Source organism: Maylandia zebra, linkage group LG16 (assembly GCF_041146795.1).
Source record: "Maylandia zebra isolate NMK-2024a linkage group LG16, Mzebra_GT3a, whole genome shotgun sequence".
Classification (NCBI taxonomy): Eukaryota; Metazoa; Chordata; class Actinopteri; order Cichliformes; family Cichlidae; genus Maylandia; species Maylandia zebra.
The window spans coordinates 12,790,397-12,810,508 of record NC_135182.1 but is presented as its reverse complement, the minus strand read 5'-3'; the positions used below and the strand labels follow the sequence as shown (position 1 = coordinate 12,810,508).

Here is a 20,112-nt window from a genome sequence, read left to right as displayed (position 1 = left end):
GATGGATTATCTCAATATAGCAGATGTGCCCACTACCACACATTTGGACTGATTTGTGACCACTGTTTGGGAGGGATGGTTATATTGTGTATCTGGAATGAATTTTAGGTCTCTACGTCCATCCCATGGGGAATGGGAACAGTAACAAAGGTGTTGCGTTTATATTTTTGTTGAGTGTATAATTAATATTAATAAATATTAGTAGATAGAAGATTAATATTTGGTATGACCACGTTTATTTTCAATGCAAACAAAATGCTTTGGCGAAGCGTTCTTCTAATTTCTTTAAGTAGTCTTCAGCAATAGTTCCCGGGCTTCTTAAAGGATATTCAAAAATTGTCTGCTTTTTTTCTGTTTTCTGGAAGATGATACCACACTGCTTCAATAATGTTGAGGTCCATACACTGGAGAGGCCAATCCATCATCCATGTTCCTTTGTGCATTTTTCTATCCAGGTATGCTTTTGCTGTATTGGCAGTGCATTTGGAAACATTGCCATACTGAAAATGAAGCTAGTCAGATGCTTTCCACATGGTATTACATCTTATTTTGTCCTTCACTTGTCCAGTTTCCTCAACTCTTTTAAGGACACAATGCACACGATACAGAGATATGCTTTTTGGGAATCATCTTCTTGTTGGTCAAACTGTATTATCCCCGGGATTTTCTTTGATTTAACTAAAGAAATCGGAACAAATTATAAAGTTTTATGACAGACTGCTAGAAACAAAGTGCCTGATAATAGAATTTAAAATTGCTTCTTTGCTACGTTGAGATCTCCGATTTTCTTCCTGGGATCTGCTGGAGCCACTCGCCCAGCTGGCATTTCATGTTTGCCCTGCCTGCTAGCACCTTGCACCCTGCTGTTATGTGCTGAATTGTCTCAGGGGCATCTTTACACAGCACTGCACTTGTGGTCTTCTTTAGGAAGCTTCCAAGGATATATATATATATATATATATATATATATATATATATATATATATATATATATATATATATATATATATATCTAGATAGATGAAAATGGTCAGGTACAAGGACACAACCATTGTCACACTCGTGAATTTTTGAACATGAACCTTTGATTTAAAAAAGGATAAATCATTTCTGTTTTTTAATTGAACGTTATACAGCATTTGATGCAGATAATCTTAATTAGTCTTTGAAATGCCACAGACTGGATGAAAGCATAAGATAACACCCATGACGCCTGACGTCACGGTCAGGTGAGTTGACAGTAAATACTGACAGAGGGCAACAAACACTGAGCACCGTTGGCAAAAGTGTGTGTGTGTGTGTCCGCGCTCTGCAGCCAGTATTTACGGTTTTTAAATGGATTTCACCTGCTTTTTTTTTTCAACAAAAGCTGAAAACAAATCAAGGAGAAGCTGCATTTCACGCGCACTCACTCAAACGGACGCACGCGCAGGCAGGTAAAGGCCCGTCTTCTTTAAAGTCCATTCACGTGTATTTTTTTTTTGTTTGTTTTTCATCGGGTGTATTTAAGCTTCTCTCTTTTGCTCTCTGTTGCCGTTTGTGTGTGGGGTTATGCGTTTATGTGTGTGGTGGCGCATGCGCAGCACTACCCCTCTGGTCAGTGCAGCGCAGAGCGCGCGGCACTCCGCTGCTCCCACAGAGTTGATCAGTGTCCGGATACCTGATGGATGAATGGGATGGACGATCGATGACCGATCAGTTAAACCGCACGCGGGCACTCACAGAGCGGAGACTCGGATCGGTTAAGTATTGATTATCAGTGAATGGTCCGGAGCTGACAGCGCGAGCGGAGTTGTGCGCTTCAAACCAAGCAGGACTCTACTTTCTTTATCCATCCATCCTCGTCCTCCGGTAAGTCACCTTCCACCTGCTTCTTTCTCTCGTCCCATTCATTCACCTGCTCACGTGTCTTTGCTTTTCTCTTCTTTCCTTTGATAAATGAAGCTTATGAAAACCACGCAGCAGCACGAGCGTTTAAATATAATAGTTTTCCCGTTTACATACATCTCATTTACATTTTTGGCCAGTTTCTCTTATACTGCCCCAAATGATTAGACTGAGCATACATTCATTTACTCTACACCATGTAGGGCACTGAAAGTCTCATATTAAAGAAATTGTAAATGCAGAGACATGACCCCTAAGAGTGTGTGGCAATGCCAATTTTATTTATATAGCACATTTCATTGCAAGCAAACTCAATATGGTTCGGTTACATGTCACAAATTGATATCACCGACGCATTGATAGTTGCTGAGGTTTCTGTTTTTGAGTTACATTATAAATATGCTGGAAGATGGAGAGAAGCGCATCTCTTTCAATCACCCAGAGTCCTCAGGTGACACCTTCACTTGCCTTATTTCACAGTCATACCTTTAAATTATTCACTTTAACTGAGAAAACGCCACAAGTAGTCATATTTTAAAACTTGGTGATATGGTGAAAAATTCTTCAGAGTCACCAAAGATAATCACCTATGTCTTGATTAATTACATCAATCAATCAATCAAATTGTTTTTGAATTTTTGCAGAAGTTATTAAAAGAAATAACAATAACTCACATTTGCCCTCCGGTGCAATGTACTTGAGTAAAATACCCACCAACACTGCACAACCTACACAATAAAAGTCCAATAAATGGACCGCAGCAGTGAGCAAAAGGATAATGTTTTTAACTCTCACGAGGTAAAAGTAAAATTTAAATAGGCGGGTATTATACTTCAGAATTATACAGAGGTGTACACTTACTCACCAGACACTTTCAGAACTGCCTTAATTCTTCACAGCACAGATTCAACAAGGTGCTGGAAATGTTCCTATCGATGAGACAGAATCACACAGTTGCCCATCTATCATGAAAAATTGTTCCAAAAAGGTGCCAGACTGAGATCTGGTGACTGTGGAGGCTTTTTGAGTGAATTGATTGTCATGTTATAAAAATCATTTTGAAATGATTTGAGCTTTGTGACATACACATTATGCTTCAGTGTGCCATTACTCCACCAGCAGCCTGAACTGCTGATACAAGGCCGAGGGAATCCATGCTTTCATTTATTTATGGCAAATTAAGAGCCTACCATCCAAACGTTGCAGCACGACATTTTTCAGATCTTCAGTTTTGAGCCTGTGTGAATTGTAGCCTCAGTCTTCTGTTCTTAGCGGACAGGAGTGGCACTGAGGTGTGGTCTTCTGCTGCTGCCCTTCTGTTTCAGAACTCATTGTGTTGTGCATTTAGAGATGCTCTTCTGCACACCTTGGTTCTAACGAGTGGTTATTTGAGTTACTGTTGCCTTCCTATCAGTGTTACCGCAGATACCTGACAGTCTTTAGTAGTAGCAGTATATTAACTAGGTTAAATAGAAAATGCTTTCAAAGCAGTAGTGACTTTTCAAATTGAGTTTGTACATGGAAAAAAGGAAATAATGAATATCATACACTGGTTTGGGGCAGTGATGGTAAGGAGAGGACCCAAGCATCGGACAAAAAAGAAAGAAAAAGAAACAGGACACATGAAAAAACAAACTCTCTAAGTAAAACAGGAAGTAACTAAAGGACGGTTAACTAACAGTGAAACATGATGATAGGGGATCATTAACAAAATAACACAAGTAATGAATAAGAACTCAAGGAAAGCCCAGGGACTACACCACAGCAAGTCAAGAAGATGAAAATCAGCCCGATTCATTTATGGAATTTTAAGCATTTTTAAAAACTGTAGTTAAATATAAATGCTGTTCAGTATAATTTTAAAGTCAGGACTAAAGGAGAGAGAGAATAGAGCATATTCATGCTTGTTACTAACACAACACACACACACACACACACACACACACACACACACACACACACACACACACACACACACACACACACACACACACACACACACACAGTCCAAATTGTCCAGCGTTGTCCTGTCTCACTCTCGCTTTGTCATGGAGATGTTAATTTTCACATAGATGACAGTGTGATGTAAGTGTGTGTGTGTCTGTGTGTGTCTGTGCTGGGTTTACACTGTAAAATAATTAACACGGTGAGCCCTGGAGTTTTAAGGACTCAGTGTGTGTTTGGGGTTGCAGGAATGTTATAGAGTTAATTACTCTAATATTGATTCCCTGATCAGCTGGACTGTTGCTGCTCTGACAGAAACAGACTTGGAAACTGAATTTGCCCTGAGATGCCTAATCCTTTCCTTTCCTTTCCTTTCCTTTCCTTTCCTTTCCTTGTGTCTCAGTTTTTCTTGGATGTTCTTTGTGACCTGGAAACCTTTTTCCCCATTGTTCAGCAGTGTTAAGTGAGCAGAGCATCCATCCTTATATTGTTTTCCTTCCTTCCCTCATTCCCTGCTCTGTGACTGCTACTCTCTGCTTTCTGGTTTGACCTTCAATGTCTCTCCGTCCTCTCTGTGTCTAATTAACACCAATCAACTTAACTAAAGCAGAAGCCTTCTTTTAAAGACATTAAGGGGATGCTGAAAGTCAAAGAGAGAGCACGAAAACATTCACAGTGAGCATAAAAACCCCCAAGGAAAAGAGAACCAGAAAAACGGGACATATGTGAGTAGAGTATATGAATGCTAACAGTTTAATCAAGGGAATAATAAATAATGTTGGTAAAATGAAGCACTGGTTATTACCCTGTTGTTGTGTGTGCTGGACCATTTTAACTTAGCAAACGTCTGTTAGATATATAAACTTCATGACATTTCAGCAGAGTGCTAAGATAACATTTGTGTGAAAATTGAGGGTAGCATGCTGGTGGATGCTGGTGCGCTTTTGTGGTTAGCACTATCACTTAACAACGAGAGGGTTGGTTCAAACCTCCTGGTTGATGCTTCTCTGTGGATTTCTTTAGGTACTCTAGCTTTGTCCCACTGTGGGTCGTGTTATGCTAATTGGTGATTCAGTGTGGTTGTGGGAGTGTGTGAATATTTGTCTCTGTGCTGACCCCCAGTAACTTGGATTGGATTTAATCAAGTTGTTTGGTATATCTCCAAAAGTTGATTCTGTTCATCTGGACGTAGCGTTTTCAGTGGGAGAAACGTTTCGTCACTCATCCAAGTGACTTCTTCAGTCTTAGCTGACTGCAGGTTTCCCCAATCTTATTGTAAGATGGTGACATCTTGGGCTGGGAGGTCAGTTCCTTCATCATAATTATGCAGATTCTCATGACCATTGATCAACAACCACTGATCAAAGACCACTGATCAATGGCCATGAGTACCATTCACAGAGAGTTGGGGAATGGCTGCAATCACAGCATTGTAAGATGGTGACAGATGCATCCCAGTCACGGAAGCGTTGGAGGTAGTTCGTGAGAGATTACAGGATGACCCCAACTTCAGCAACAGGACCACTCTCAGCATCGACCAAGTGTGTTTGCTTTTGGAACTGTGTCTTCATTCCACCTACTTCACATACAAGGGTCAGTTCTATAGTCAGAAACATGGGTGTGCCGTGGGCTCCCCAGTTTCACACATCGTGGCCAATTTGTATATGGAAGAAGTGGAAAAGAGGGCTTTGCTATCCTACCCTGGAACACCACCAAGCCATTGGTTCAGATATGTGGATGACACCTGGGTGAAAATCAAATTTCAGAATGTACCACATTTCACGGATCACATTAACTCGGTGGACCGACACATCAAATTCACCAGGTAGGATATGAAAAGTGGCAGGTTAGCCTTCTTAGACTGTGAGGTTTACATCAGGAATGGGGGACATCTAAAAGCTGACGTGTACCGTAAACCTACGCATACGGATCAGTATTTAAGGTTTGACTCTCATCATCCACTGGAGCACAAACTGGGTGTCATCAGGACGTGATCCCATATGTGTCAGGAGTATCGGAGTAGTTGAGACGCATTTTTTTCTAAACACCGGGTCTCTGTGGCTTTTAAACCCCAAAACACGCTGCGCCAACAATTGGTGCACCCAAGGATCAGGTCCCCCGACACAAACAGAGTAACATAGTGTACGCTGTTAAGTGCCAGGAGGATTGCCAGGATTTATACATCGGGGAAACCAAACAACCTCTGGCGAAGCGGATGGCACAACACAGAAGAGCTACCTCGTCAGGCCAGGACTCTGCAGTCTATTTACACCTACAGGCCAGTGGACACTCTTTCAATGATGAGGATGTACGCATCTTGGACAGGGAGGAACGCTGGTTTGAGCGCGGAGTCAAGGAGGCCATTTATGTGAAAAGGGAAAGACCATCTCTGAATCGAGGAGGGACCCTAAGGGTACATCTGTCACCATCTTACAATAAGATTGGGGAAACCTGCAGTCAGCTGAGACTGAAGAAGTCACTTGGATGAGTGACGAAACGTTTCTCCCACAAAACGCTACGTCCAGATGAACAGAATCAACTTTTAGAGATTTACTTATCTGGATGATTGAGCATGCATCAAGACGTTGTTTGGTATATTTTAAAAGTTTAAAGTTTAATTAGCTAAAAGACTAGCTGCTATAAACATCTTAAAATACAGTCATGTGAAACAGAACGTTTTCTCAATACTCTGGGCAGTCCTGGGAAAAACTAAGTACATCCTTATTGATCCCATATGCCTTGAGAGGAAGTACCAGTCAGAGAGTTTCTGGTCCTACCAGAAGTGACATCCCAGCAAATTCCGCCCAAGTAAAGATTATACAACGCTCAGAGAAATTGCAAAAAACCCAAGAGTTAGCATTTTGCCAGAGGGCTGCCAGAAGATGGGGCACCTTGCAGCCATTTCATCGACCATAAACTCCACTACATAACAAAGAGTCAAATGTGTGGCCATGTGTCCGACAGCTAAAGCTCGGCCAAAACTGGGTCACGCAACACAACAATGATCCCTGGCACATCGCAAATCCACAACAAAATGGCTGAAAAAGAAAAGAATCAAGTTCAAGTTATTGTTGCTAATGGTGTTATATGAGTCATAAGGTGTGCTTAGTCTTCTACAGGATTGTATCGAGTCCATTTCCAAAGTTAATGAGATGACAGTTCTGTCTGATAACCAATGATGAGAGCTGTTTCTGTGGCTGACAACACCATGCAGAATACTGAGTTAATAGGTACGATGTTCAGGTGGCGGTGGACAGACAAACTGGCAAAATGTTCATGTTGGCTGTCTGACCTTTATCCTTGGGACTAAACCCAAGATACTCTCAAACAGATGAAGAGGCATATGTCTTTAAAAAAAATGTAGACTGTATTAAGCTGCTGAAGGGTCATCAGGATGGGCTGTTAACCATCAGACTGCCTGGATTGTTGGTTTCTTTTGTCCAGTTGTACAGTAAATGTAGATTTATCCTACTGTAAGACACACACTTCTCCTCCACACAAATCAATTTTTACCTATTTATAGAGCATGACTACATTACTAAACACTGCGTTTGTGTGTCCGTCTGCCAGGACTCCAGCAGTGGGCAGATTGAGAAGCAGCATGTTGTTACGTCAGGACAGATTAGTTTAGAAACCTGCAGAGAGCGCACACACACGCACGCACATAGTGATGTAAGCACAAACTGTTCTTTCTATACAAAATCTATTGTAGTTTTATTCTATGTGTGTGTATATGTGTGTGTGTGTGTGTGTGTGTGTTGATTGGCAGCAGACAGGTGTAATGTCCTCACTGTAACAACGTACTCTTTTTTTCAGTTAGAGCAGAGATTTGACATCAATATTTAATCAAGATCACATTACGTGTGGATTCATTATTTAATATGAGGTGGGGATGAAACTGTTGCTGAGAATGTCAGTATCCCCCTCTATATCATATTAAATCGAAGCCTGCAGCCAGCCAGCTTACCTTAATAGATAAAAACAGCTGGCATAACATCCTAAATCCGCTAACCAACATCTGAAAACTTGTGAACATGTAATTCTGTCTTTATTCTATACAGCAGCAAAAACAACATGACATAATGTCACATGTCAGAGTAGCTGGAGATTGCAGTGTTTATGACAAGCTAAGCTAACCATTTTCAACCATAGACACTATAAGTGGCCACCCAGTGATTTGTGAAATCAAATAATAAGCCTCAACTCTAAATATTTAAAACTTAAAAATTAGTTTAGTGTTGTACATAGGCGGTATACAAAGTGGAAGTAGCTACCATGAAGTCATCCACTTATTTGTGAGGTCCCATTTCGAAGTCTCGAGATGAGGTTTTTTACCGTTGCCATCTTGATGTTTTGAAACCACATTTGATGAGAAAAGAACGGACAAGAGTGTGAAATCACAGTTCACCATAAATAAACTTACACAATGGACTTTTGTATTATTTTTGAGTACAATAAAACTGGTCATTTGTCACAAGGGGTCACTACAGCGTATAGCTTTGTGTGTTTGATTTAATTTAATGCCAGATGTTCTTCTTGATTCAGTTGTTAGGGGACTTTAATCTTTTTCTTAGTATGACCTAAAATGAGTGACTGAGCCAATAGAAAATGTTTTACAGAGATCAGTTGGAGGGCTGTTTATCCGCTGTCTTCTATAGAACTATAAGTGTTTTTTACAACCACAGTTATCGCCCCTGTGATTATTAAAAACATTACAGGTTTAATGCACATCCGCCTTAAAAGCCTTGTCTTTAATATACGGACGTTATGTCTCTCAGAGGCTGAGAGATGAGCTCACCCTGGATAATCTTACTCTAATGAGCTTTGTTACAAAAAATTACAGGTTTCCTTTCTAGATATTTGCCCAAGTATACAACCCAACATGTCAGTATCCAGAGTTGGAACCAGGATGGGGAATTGCAGTCTCACATGTCTCTCTGTATTTTTCGCCTTCTTCCCCCACAAACCTCATTCCTATAGACATCATGTTCAGCAATAAAAAAAAATGTAAGTATAAAAAATCATGAAGAAAGAAAAATATAAGATATTAGTTTAAAGGAATCAGCACCACTTGGTCATATTTACTGTCAGAAGTATAGGCTGAGGAGGAGGAGTGGCAGCATTATTTCCTTCTAGCTTAATAATCAACTATAGGCACAAACAGAGTTCCAATTAATTTGAAAGCCTTTCTCTTACCAGTATCCACCCTAATTGGAAAAGTCAAAAAACAGTTTTAGCTGTTATTATTTATCATCTAACTGAGCCTTGCTTAGAAACTCTTTATGATTTCACAGACTTTTTCTCTGATTTAGTGCTCAGTTCAGACGTGATCATTCTAATCTTTCCCCTCACACCCATTTGGTTGTGGCAGATGGCTGTCCTTTCCTAAGCTTGGTTCGGCTGCAGGTATCTTCTTGTTAAAATTTAGTTTTTGCTCACCGCTGTTACCAAGAGCTAGCTCCTTGATTTTTTGGGGGTTTCTTTCTAAGTTATTGAGTCTTTACCGTACAATATAAAGCACCTTTATGTAACTGTTGTGAACTGAGTAATACACTGTATAATAAAATTGAATTTAATTATTTAATTTTAGCCTTAATTCAGAATGATCTGAAATTAGTAATTGAGACCATAAAGTCATCAGGAAAATATTTAATGAGGTCACAGAAGAAGGGAGCTGAGGGCTGTTTTCCCTTTGATAGAGCTGGAAGTTTTTTCATAATCACATTAGTTGTCCCCTGCTGGCCCATTCTTCCAGATTTGCTGAGTTTCTTTTTTTTTAGACAGAGAAACTATATTTTGTAGCTAATCTTGTAACAGAAACACACCAGAGTAGCATTCTCTCAACTCACAGCAAGAAAGGCACTTCCAAAATGTCAGATTATTCCTTTAAATAAATGTAGCTGCATCAGTGCAGTCATGACATTACTGCTGATACAACTGAAATAAGACTCAGAGTAAGTAGTGTTCGCTTGGTAGTTTTGATAAGCGAATGTTTCAGATAATGCTGAAGCACATACACATTGTTTGCCCTGACAACAGTGTGAAGCAGTCCTACTGTGTTGACCCTCGCATGCGGTGTTCTGTGACTTTAGCAGTGACTACGAGGGTATGTGGAGTAGTTAGCTACATGCTTCCTACAGTGCATAGCACTAACAGCTAGCCACCTCATTACTCCCATTCTGTCTGCTGTGATTTATGGCGTTACCTGTGTATGTGTGTGTGTTTGCAGCTGCTTCCAGGTTGTTTCAGGAAGTTTTAATTAAATTTCTGTCATGTGACAAAAAGTAAATGTTGACAGTAATGAAATGTGATTGGGTGATTATTATCAGAAACACAATTGACACATACACAATTGTGTATATGTGTCACTGTGTAAAAAGAACGGAAGCGTATGAAGGAAAAGTTGGCTGTACATGTGGGTGTGTGTTTGAAAGGAAAAAGTGTGTGCATGTAAATAGGATGGCAGTGATGAAGTGTTTCTGTGCGACTCATGTCTCTGAGGTATCACAAACGCACAAACACACACACACACAAACACACTGAGATTTTGAAGGTCACACTGCACAATACACTCTCACATGCTGTGTCATCAGTTGAGAGACTGTGGAAAGTTGTCAGGAGTTCCACCTGTCAGACAGACACTCGGACCACGTCCGCACTAATCCAGCTGGTTCTGAAATTATCGTCCATGTTCGGGATTTTTGTGCTCTGAAACAGCTGAAACAATAAGAAAAACATATTATCTTTTGGTCTGGGTTGGTCAGGGGCAATGTGCAGGATGGAAGACCTTGTTTGTAAGCTGAATATCAAAGAAAAGACTGCAAGAATGGCTTTTGCATACACAAAATCATAAAATCTAATGTATAGTCCTCTAAAATAGGGTAACATATTGTATCATTGTTTCCTGTGCAATTCTGACAATCCTTTTATGGAAGGATTATTCATTGAACTGCTTATAAGCTCAGAGACATCCAGAGGACACTTCAGGAAGTCACTGTCCTTGAGGCGGTCGGGCATATAATGTTTTGTAAAATGACAAAATGCAGGTGGTGAAAAGATATTGATGGATACTCATATGTCATCTCTTTAAAGCTTGCCTTCTCTCATGCTCATCTCAGAAATCATTTTTTAATATATAGCTGATCTCACAATTTAATACTTGTCATTGACATGTTCTTATATTTTTATCACCATATAATTAAAAGAGCAGAAACTATTGAATTGATCCCACAAGTTCTTCTTGTTAACGTACAGATAGTAACTTCTGTTCTGCTGCACTCAGACTTGAAATTGCTGTTTTGCTGATCATAGGGCCATGTGAGAGAATCAATATAGCTACAGTATTGTGCAAAAGTATGGAGTGACCCTGGATGTCTTTATATTTAGCTTCCCAGCAGCCAGATTTTGTTGTGATTTTTAAAGTAGTCTTGAGCAATACTTCTCCAGGTTTTCTGAGGGTCTTTCAAAGTTTTTATTCCAATATTTTAAGATGATTTTTAACAAGCAACTTTACATTGATCTATGAGTCATTCAAGCGTGAAAAGGGCACCTAACCCAAGAGATAAGCCAGTGTCGTGTCTACACTACACAGACAACTAAACAAAGAACCAATCTGAAATCTTATCACGAGGCACTCTGTTGCTAGCAGCCTGTCACTAAAACTCAGAGTTTGTTCCCATTTCTATAGTAGTATTTATGAGTAATGAGTTATCCAAAGATAACACAAGTAACTGGCATAAAATTGTATGATGATTTTGAAAGCACAATTAGCTGAAACCTTGGCGTATCCTAATATGGTGTGCAGTGTGTTCTCAAAGGATTTGAGGAAACTGGACAAGTGGAGGACAAATGAACATGTGCGGGCCTAAAAATTAGCAGATGAACAGCATCGGGTAGTCGTGTTCCATCAAAGACCTGACACAGAACCTGTTAGATGAATAATATCCCTCAATTAATCCATCAGGTGTTCACTGAAGCCTCAATACAAATGGTCTCAATGGAAAGAAGCCATTCTTACGGAAGGGAAACAGGGAGAAACGGCTGAGATAGGCCAAATTACACAAGAACTGGACTGAAAATCTGTGCCAACAAGTATTATACCGTGATAAATCCAAATTTGAAATTGTTTGTTCAAATTGTCATTAATATGTAGAGGGGAGCAGGAGCCGTGTCAAAATTAATGAAATTTTGTATACAGAAAGAATTCGTATTGGTAACAACTTCATTTTTCAGCTTGACAATGATTATAAACACACTGAAAATCCAGTAAGAATATACCTGGATAGAAAAACGCAGAATACAGATCTCTGGTTTGGAGCTGCATTTCAGTCAGTGCTGTGGATCTTGACAAAAGTGGTAGCAATCAATCTGTAAGTACTGATTTTGATTCACCATACAGGACCATCTGGAGAACATCTAGATTAATTTTTCAGCATAACGATGATCCCAAACACACTGACAATGTAGTAAAAGCATACCTGGATCGGAAAACACACAATGGACCACTGTCAGTAATGGACTGGCCTCCCCAGAGCCTGGACCTCAACACTATTAAAGCAGTGTGGGATTTTTTTGACAGAGAACAGAACAAAAGGCAGCCAACATCCAACAAGTCCTTCAGGAAGAAATTAAAAGAAAGATTGGCTAAAAGAGTTCAGACTGTAATGAAGAAAACGTGGTCATACCAAATAATATAAAGAAAAGAAGCTTAGCCTCAGACTTTTGCACACTATTGTACATGTTGATGAAAACTATGGTCTGTGGTTTGATACCATCACATTTTAAAAAAGCGATTATGGAGAATGTGTTCAGGAAGCTGGCGTGGTGAAGGATAAATATGTTATTCTGCTTTATTATTACTGTCAACAACTCTTAAAATCCAAAACCAATGCTTCTGACACTCAAGAGACAGTTTCTGCAACTTCCCCAATCTGATCCACCATTCAAACTCTGTTTATGCATTTATCAGCGGACAGGGAGGAAACATAGTAGATTCGAACTTCTTTCCTTTTTGAATTGAATTGCCCCTGCTTTTGTGTGTGTGTAGAAATAACGGTAGTCTGCTGTTAATCACATATTTTAAACAGGTTTAACCTACTCTGTTATTTCACTACTATAAATTTAAAAAAATCTAGTAACCCCTGGACCTCTGCTTCAAGTCCAATGTTTCCTTTATAGAATACACATTTTTCTGAGGAGGCTCAGTAATGACACAGAGCTAATTATCGCATTTGCTGGAAACCCTCTTGAGCAATAGAATAATCCACATTTTATACTGTAGAGACTGTTTAATCCTCTGACCCCCTAAGACAGAGGGATGGTGTGTACTGAGTGAAGCTGTGTTTGTTCAGTCTAATGAAAGAGCATGTCACCCAATGCGGTAGTATGGCAGTAGAGGTTTCTGGACGTGTGTTAAGCTCCTTGGCACAAAGACATGAGCTATACCAAGCTTTACACACACAGTGCCTGTTAGGAGATTCATTGCTCCTTTTTGGCCGTTAAAGTTGCATGTTTAGCAAGTAACATTCACCAAAAACAGAAAGAGTAAAGATTTGTTTAGTGGATTGACTGGTCCTGTGTTGAAATACCTGCCACTCAGTCAGGACGACTGTGTGTGTCAACAGGAAAACATCAGTAAAGTTAACACCATAAAACACAAAGTCACAATGTCCTCAACATGAAGGTGACGGGTGTTCCGTTTATAGAAAAGGTGGCACATTTTCACACTTAACATCCTCTCCTCTGTGATGTCATTCAGTCTGCTCTAAACTTCAACGCGCTGTCTGAAATACCTTTAGAAGAGGAGAAACTTAAACTGTCTGCCAAGGTGTGCGTTTCTGCTTTTGTCTTGTGTTTCTTCCTCCATTAGTTAAGTGGAACAACTGTTGAATGTTTGATGAGTCAGCATGTTGAGAAAGAAATGATGCCATAGTCATCTTCTCATCTATTGGGCAAAGTAGATGCTTTTTTCTGGCCTCAACTTTGAGTCCTTAGCTTCTGTTACTGTGAATAAAATTGATGCACATTTTGGGCGGTTGTTATCTTAGACATTTCCACTGGGAGTCCGGTGACTGAAGATTGGCGGTGTAACCTGTGGAGGGAGGCCCCACTTTGGTGTGCTTTGCAAATTAATTATTTACTAGGCTGAATTTGCAAGGAGGCACAACACTGATTAACAGAGTAAAATGACAACCAGACATAGTAGCTCATCTGGTTTAAGAGCCATCACAGTTCACATGTTATTCCAGGGGAAGAGGCTGTTTCACGTTTTGCGTTATTTCATTCTGTCGTGTTTCTTCATGATGATTGACAACGACAAATAAAGAACGTGTAACCTTAACTTTGATATCAAAACTATCAGAATTATTTTCTGAAATCCAATAAGCTGAGGTACAGTAGGCTGTAGGACTGCTAACACAGTCTCTCTCTGCTAGCTCTTCTCTCTTTTCTAGTAGCAGAAGTTACAACCTGTAACTTCTGTAACTTCTGTATTCTACCATCAGTGGTAGAATGTGGAGACAGTTGCAGCTGTCTCCACGTTGGATGCCCCATTTTTGTTGAAGTTCTGTAGATACATGGGTTATAAAGAAAATTCATACTCAGATATTAATTGATGCTGAAATTAATGTTAATTTATATACACATTTCACATTACATAAGACGGACATTTCCGACAGTATTGACAGGAGGAAGCCATCTATGCTTCCTCCAGCTGACTCACAAATTCACAAAGCACCACCGCAAACAGTCAGACAGACGGCTCTTCCCCCTCTCTAACAGCTGAAGTAGTTAATGTTCATAATGCTAAACAACACTTTAGGAGGAATTTCAGAGTTGATTAAAGATCAGAGTTGATCCAGTTTCAACAACACTGAAGTATTAAGCAGTTATAAACATGAACCTGGCCAGTGCACATGTTACCATTAACCGTTTAATCATTAGCAATTACCTAATAGCCACATTACACTAATATTAGTTAATGCTAACATAACATTAGCCTGTTATCATTAACTAACTAGCGGACTGTGGTTCAATAAAGGGGATGATTACTCTAGACTGAAGGGGATGCAGATAGAATATTGAGCCATGAGATTTGGAGAGCTGGGCGGGTTGGTGGCCGTGCAGAACAGCGGGGGAACTGTAGCTAAACTGAGCAGAGAGTCCAGACTGTGGAGGACTAATAATTGGTATGTACTACCAACAGTGGTATATAATTGGTGTACACTACCATCAGAGGTATATAATTGGTGTACACTACCATCAGTGGTATATAATTGGTGTACACTACCATCAGTGGTATATAATTGGTGTACACTACCATCAGAGGTATATAATTGGTGTACACTACCATCAGTGGTAGATAATTGGTGTATACTACCATCAGTGGTATATAATTGGTGTACACTACCATCAGTGGTATATAATTGGTGCATACTACCATCAGTGGTATATAATTGGTGTACACTACCATCAGTGGTAGATAATTGGTGCATACTACCATCAGTGGTATATAATTGGTGTACACTACCATCAGTGGTATATAATTGGTGTACACTACCATCAGTGGTATATAATTGGTGCATACTACCATCAGTGGTATATAATTGGTGTGTACTACCATCAGTGGTATATAATTGGTGTACACTACCATCAGTGGTATATAATTGGTGTATACTACCATCAGTAGTATATAATTGGTGCATACTACCATCAGTAGTATATAATTGGTGCATACTACCATCAGTGGTATATAATTGGTGTGTACTACCATCAGTGGTATATAATTGGTGCATACTACCATCAGTGGTATATAATTGGTGTGTACTACCATCAGTGGTATATAATTGGTGTACACTACCATCAGTGGTATATAATTGGTGCATACTACCATCAGTGGTATATAATTGGTGTGTACTACCATCAGTGGTATATAATTGGTGTACACTACCATCAGTGGTATATAATTGGTGCATACTACCATCAGTGGTATATAATTGGTGTGTACTACCATCAGTGGTATATAATTGGTGCATACTACCATCAGTGGTATATAATTGGTGTGTACTACCATCAGTGGTATATAATTGGTGTACACTACCATCAGTGGTATATAATTGGTGTATACTACCATCAGTAGTATATAATTGGTGCATACTACCATCAGTGGTATATAATTGGTGTGTACTACCATCAGTGGTATATAATTGGTGCATACTACCATCAGTGGTATATAATTGGTGTGTACTACCATCAGTGGTATATAATTGGTGTACACTACCATCAGTGGTATATAATTGGTGTATACTACCATCAGTAGTATATAATTGGTGTATACTACCATCAGTAGTATATAATTGGTGCATACTACCATCAGTGGTATATAATTGGTGTGTACTACCATCAGTGGTATATAATTGGTGCATACTACCATCAGTGGTATATAATTGGTGTGTACTACCATCAGTGGTATATAATTGGTGTACACTACCATCAGTGGTATATAATTGGTGCATACTACCATCAGTGGTATATAATTGGTGTGTACTACCATCAGTGGTATATAATTGGTGTACACTACCATCAGTGGTATATAATTGGTGCATACTACCATCAGTGGTATATAATTGGTGTACACTACCATCAGTGGTATATAATTGGTGCGTACTACCATCAGTGGTATATAATTGGTGTGTACTACCATCAGTGGTATATAATTGGTGTACACTACCATCAGTGGTATATAATTGGTGTACACCACCATCAGTGGTAGATAATTGGTGTATACTACCATCAGTAGTATATAATTGGTGTACACTACCATCAGTGGTATATAATTGGTGTACACTACCATCAGTGGTATATAATTGGTGTATTCTACCATCAGTGGACAGCAATGATATTCTGACGTGCTCACACACACTCACAGAGAGGTCAGAGGAGTTTTTTTTGTGAGGAACAGCCAGTCGAGTGAGACGACTGTCAGTAGATGCTCAGAAGAGTGCAAGTGGTAATCTCTATTATTAGACTACAGATTATACTAAATGAGCTACAACTGCAGACATGCACACACGCACACATACACACACACTTATCTTTGGATTATAATCCCAGGCCCACAATCTCCATCTGGCTCAACCAATCATGTCCCACCAAATCCTGCACAGCCTGCTGGGTAACCTACATTCAATAGTGTGTTTATCTGTGTTTGTGTCTGCGTGGGTGTTTGTGTGTGTGTGTGTTTGTGTGTGATTGTTGGTGGTAATCCCCAACAGTCTGTAATAGAGGAACATCTGGTTTATCTCATTGACCCTGAGGTTTCCTTTTTATGGGAGGTGAAAAACAGAATATGAAAAAAATAACATTTACAGATACTTTTATCTGTAAATAATTAATGTACATGTCATTAAAAAGACCTCAACTGAATGAGTATCATATCCTAAAATTAGCCTAGTGGGGAGTTTTTGAGACAGAAAAACAAGAACAACACCTATAAGAGAAACTAGTCTACGGTGGTGCTGTTTTTCTTTTTTCACCTCAGAATGTGAGCTTTACAACATAAAACATTTAATTTCAACTGATTAATGTTCATAACTGTGTTGATGGGTCTAATGATTTCACAGTATATTTCTTCCTCTAAGTCTGCCTGTGGCTGAAGGGGACAGGAAGGCGGTTCATTAGTGTCGGGGCCCCTGGGGTCTCGGGTGCCTTTGTTAGCAGTAGCAGTCAGTGCTAGCAGTGCAGTCCTGGATTTTAGTGTGGAACTGGAGGTTCACCTTGAGCAGTTAGTGTCAGGTCCTGATGGAGCAGAGCAGCTATTTAAAGACAGAGCTGAAGTCACATTGTCCTGAAGTGAAGGTTGGACGTATAAAACAATCTCGCTGCGCCTCCTGTTATAAATACGTATGTGTTTAATCTGTACAATATCATTTCAGGCATAAACATGAGAGGATTAAAATTCATACAAACACACCCTGAATCTAAACATGAGCCAAATAAAATCCCAGAAAACAGTCTGAGTTCACAATGAGAGAAACAGTTAATAAATCAATAATAAGTATAAGAAATAATCAGATTAATTAAGGCAGTTATCATAATGACCTTTTAATGTGGTCTCCCTTATTAATCTGAAAAGGGGATGTGATAAAATAGATTAACAGATGTGACCTACACATGCACAGGTTATGTTTTTACTCGAACACTTTTCTGCTCATTCACCCTTTCACACACACTCTCACATCAGTGACAGCGGTCCTGCAGTGCAAGACTCTTGCCTGCTACTGTGAGCTGCTTTAGTCCTTTTTCACTGGAGAGTGGCTGGCCTGGAAAATCTCCAGTCACTAGGCAAAAATGTGAATTCCCTGACCAGCTGACGAGTGGTTGCTGGAAGGTTGCTGAGTGAAATTGGTTGCAATGAAGGTGCAGCGCCAAAAAACTGTTTATGATTGCTCTGATCACCAGCGGTTTGCATGGAAGATGCTGACTTGTCTGGAAATACTCACCATTTACTAGAAAAAGAGCTCCACAAACCCAAAATGGAGATTGTTCACCTTAAGAAAAAATATTCATTACCAAAGAATGGTCTCAGCCTCAGCCACAACGCAGCCAGTATAAAACAATACTTCTATTGGGGCTGTCTCTTAACTTATCAAAAGAGAACTGGTGATATCTGATGACATGTCAGCTGTGCAACATAAATATGCTTAAATGGACGATTGTCCATTAAAATAACCCTCAGTTGACCTTTTTTTTTGCTCTTGGCATGTACTTTCAGAGTGTTTGCAAACTAGTCAGTAACTTACATGCAAAGTACTGGCAACTGTGGCAATCTGCTTGTGACCAAAGCAATTACATGGAGGTTTTCAGTGCAGCACTTCATACGTCTTTGGTACCACTCACTCACCTGTTGCAGGCTTGTGTGACTCAGGCCTTAGTTTCTGTCACATCACGACTGCTGGTGTTTCATATTAAAATCAAATTTTTTTAAATTATTTTTGTGTGTGTTGGTTTCTATGTGGTTGGGTTATATCTGGACCTCCATCAAAAATAATGACTCAAAAATGTGTCTGATTTTTTTCCACCAATCCATGATTTTCACATCTGAAGATGTCTGCATGTTGTTTATTTGATCTCTGCAGACGCCCACGTGCAAAATCTGACGCCGTGCGCACCGACTGTGCTCGAGCTTCAAAAGCAAACCGGACACTAGCTTTGTGCTCCATATGTACTTCATGATGTTTAGATTAGTCAAGCAGTTTGCAAATGCGGTTTGCTTCAGGAGGTTGCCGTGATGCTGTGTATTCATTCAAATGCTTATCCACTGGAAAAAATGAACTTTTGTGGTAAAAAAAAAAGTTTAAATACTTACATTGCGAGGCGTTTAGTGTGCTTTGGAGATTGCCAGAAAATAGCAATGGCATAAATATTTTTAAAACTGTGTGTTTATTAATCTAAACCTGCTGAGAGGCAAACAGTAGCTCCCTTTTTGACAGTGACGTGAATAAAGAAAATTTTATCTTTTTTTTAATGTAGGAGAAAGAGCGAGGTTTTAGAGACAACACGGACAGAAAATTGAGCATTTGGGCAGAGGACAGTGTGCCTGCAGGCAGTCATTCATGTGAGTACTTGCATCACTCATGAAGTGAGGACCTAAATCTGTTTGCACAGTCACACTGTGGGCAGAAAACAAGTCTACATAAATCATTACATTTCATAGGGGAAGACTTAAGTTAAGGATTTAGGGAAAGTCTACAGGAAATGAATGTCAGTCTGCACGATGTCCTCTAATGTGATGGAAAAACAACTCTGTGTGTGTGAGGACTGACCACAGTGACATCACTGGCAGTGTTTTTACAGCACAGCGTTTCTCTGACAACCACAAAACAGTCATACAGAAGTCTGCACTGTCTGCAAACGTGTCATTCCACCTGTTGGAGCTTTTCATTGGGCTGCCGTGACTCCTTAATTCCCTTGTTTGTGTCTCTTCCTCACAACTCTAAGGATGGAAGAACTTCATTTTCCTAATGAGCAATGGGCTTTCGCTATGGGCAACAACTTAACTTTCCTATAATGAGGTGTAAAAACAAAAAGAGCAGCCGTTTTGTTTAAATAAGAGTGCATTTCATGTGATTTCTGCTCTTCCAACATTTATTATATTACAAGTCTGCTGTGGCCTCATGAAAAACGATTCTGAGAAATAACAATTATTATATTTTTACTAATGTCCACAGAGGGATTTTATTTTATAATAATCCTTCACAGACCTTAAATAACAAGCCGAGTTCA

At 39.6% G+C, this 20,112-nt stretch overlaps 1 protein-coding gene across 4 annotated transcripts in view; it reads left to right on the top strand.

Annotated features, from left to right (window-relative positions):
• The window catches only part of znf385b (zinc finger protein 385B), a 118,843-nt gene that overhangs the window by 50,172 nt on the left and 48,559 nt on the right, over positions 1-20,112 (top strand). The window contains exon 1 of one of the 4 annotated variants that reach the window (XM_004567930.6): positions 1,587-1,851. The exons of 2 other annotated variants lie outside the window; for them this stretch is intronic. The gene's annotated coding sequence lies outside the window, so the exon portion shown is untranslated. Of the gene's footprint in view, positions 1-1,586; positions 1,852-19,424; positions 19,445-20,112 lie in introns of those variants that run through there. One more of the 4 variants, XM_004567931.6, reaches the window with a different exon arrangement.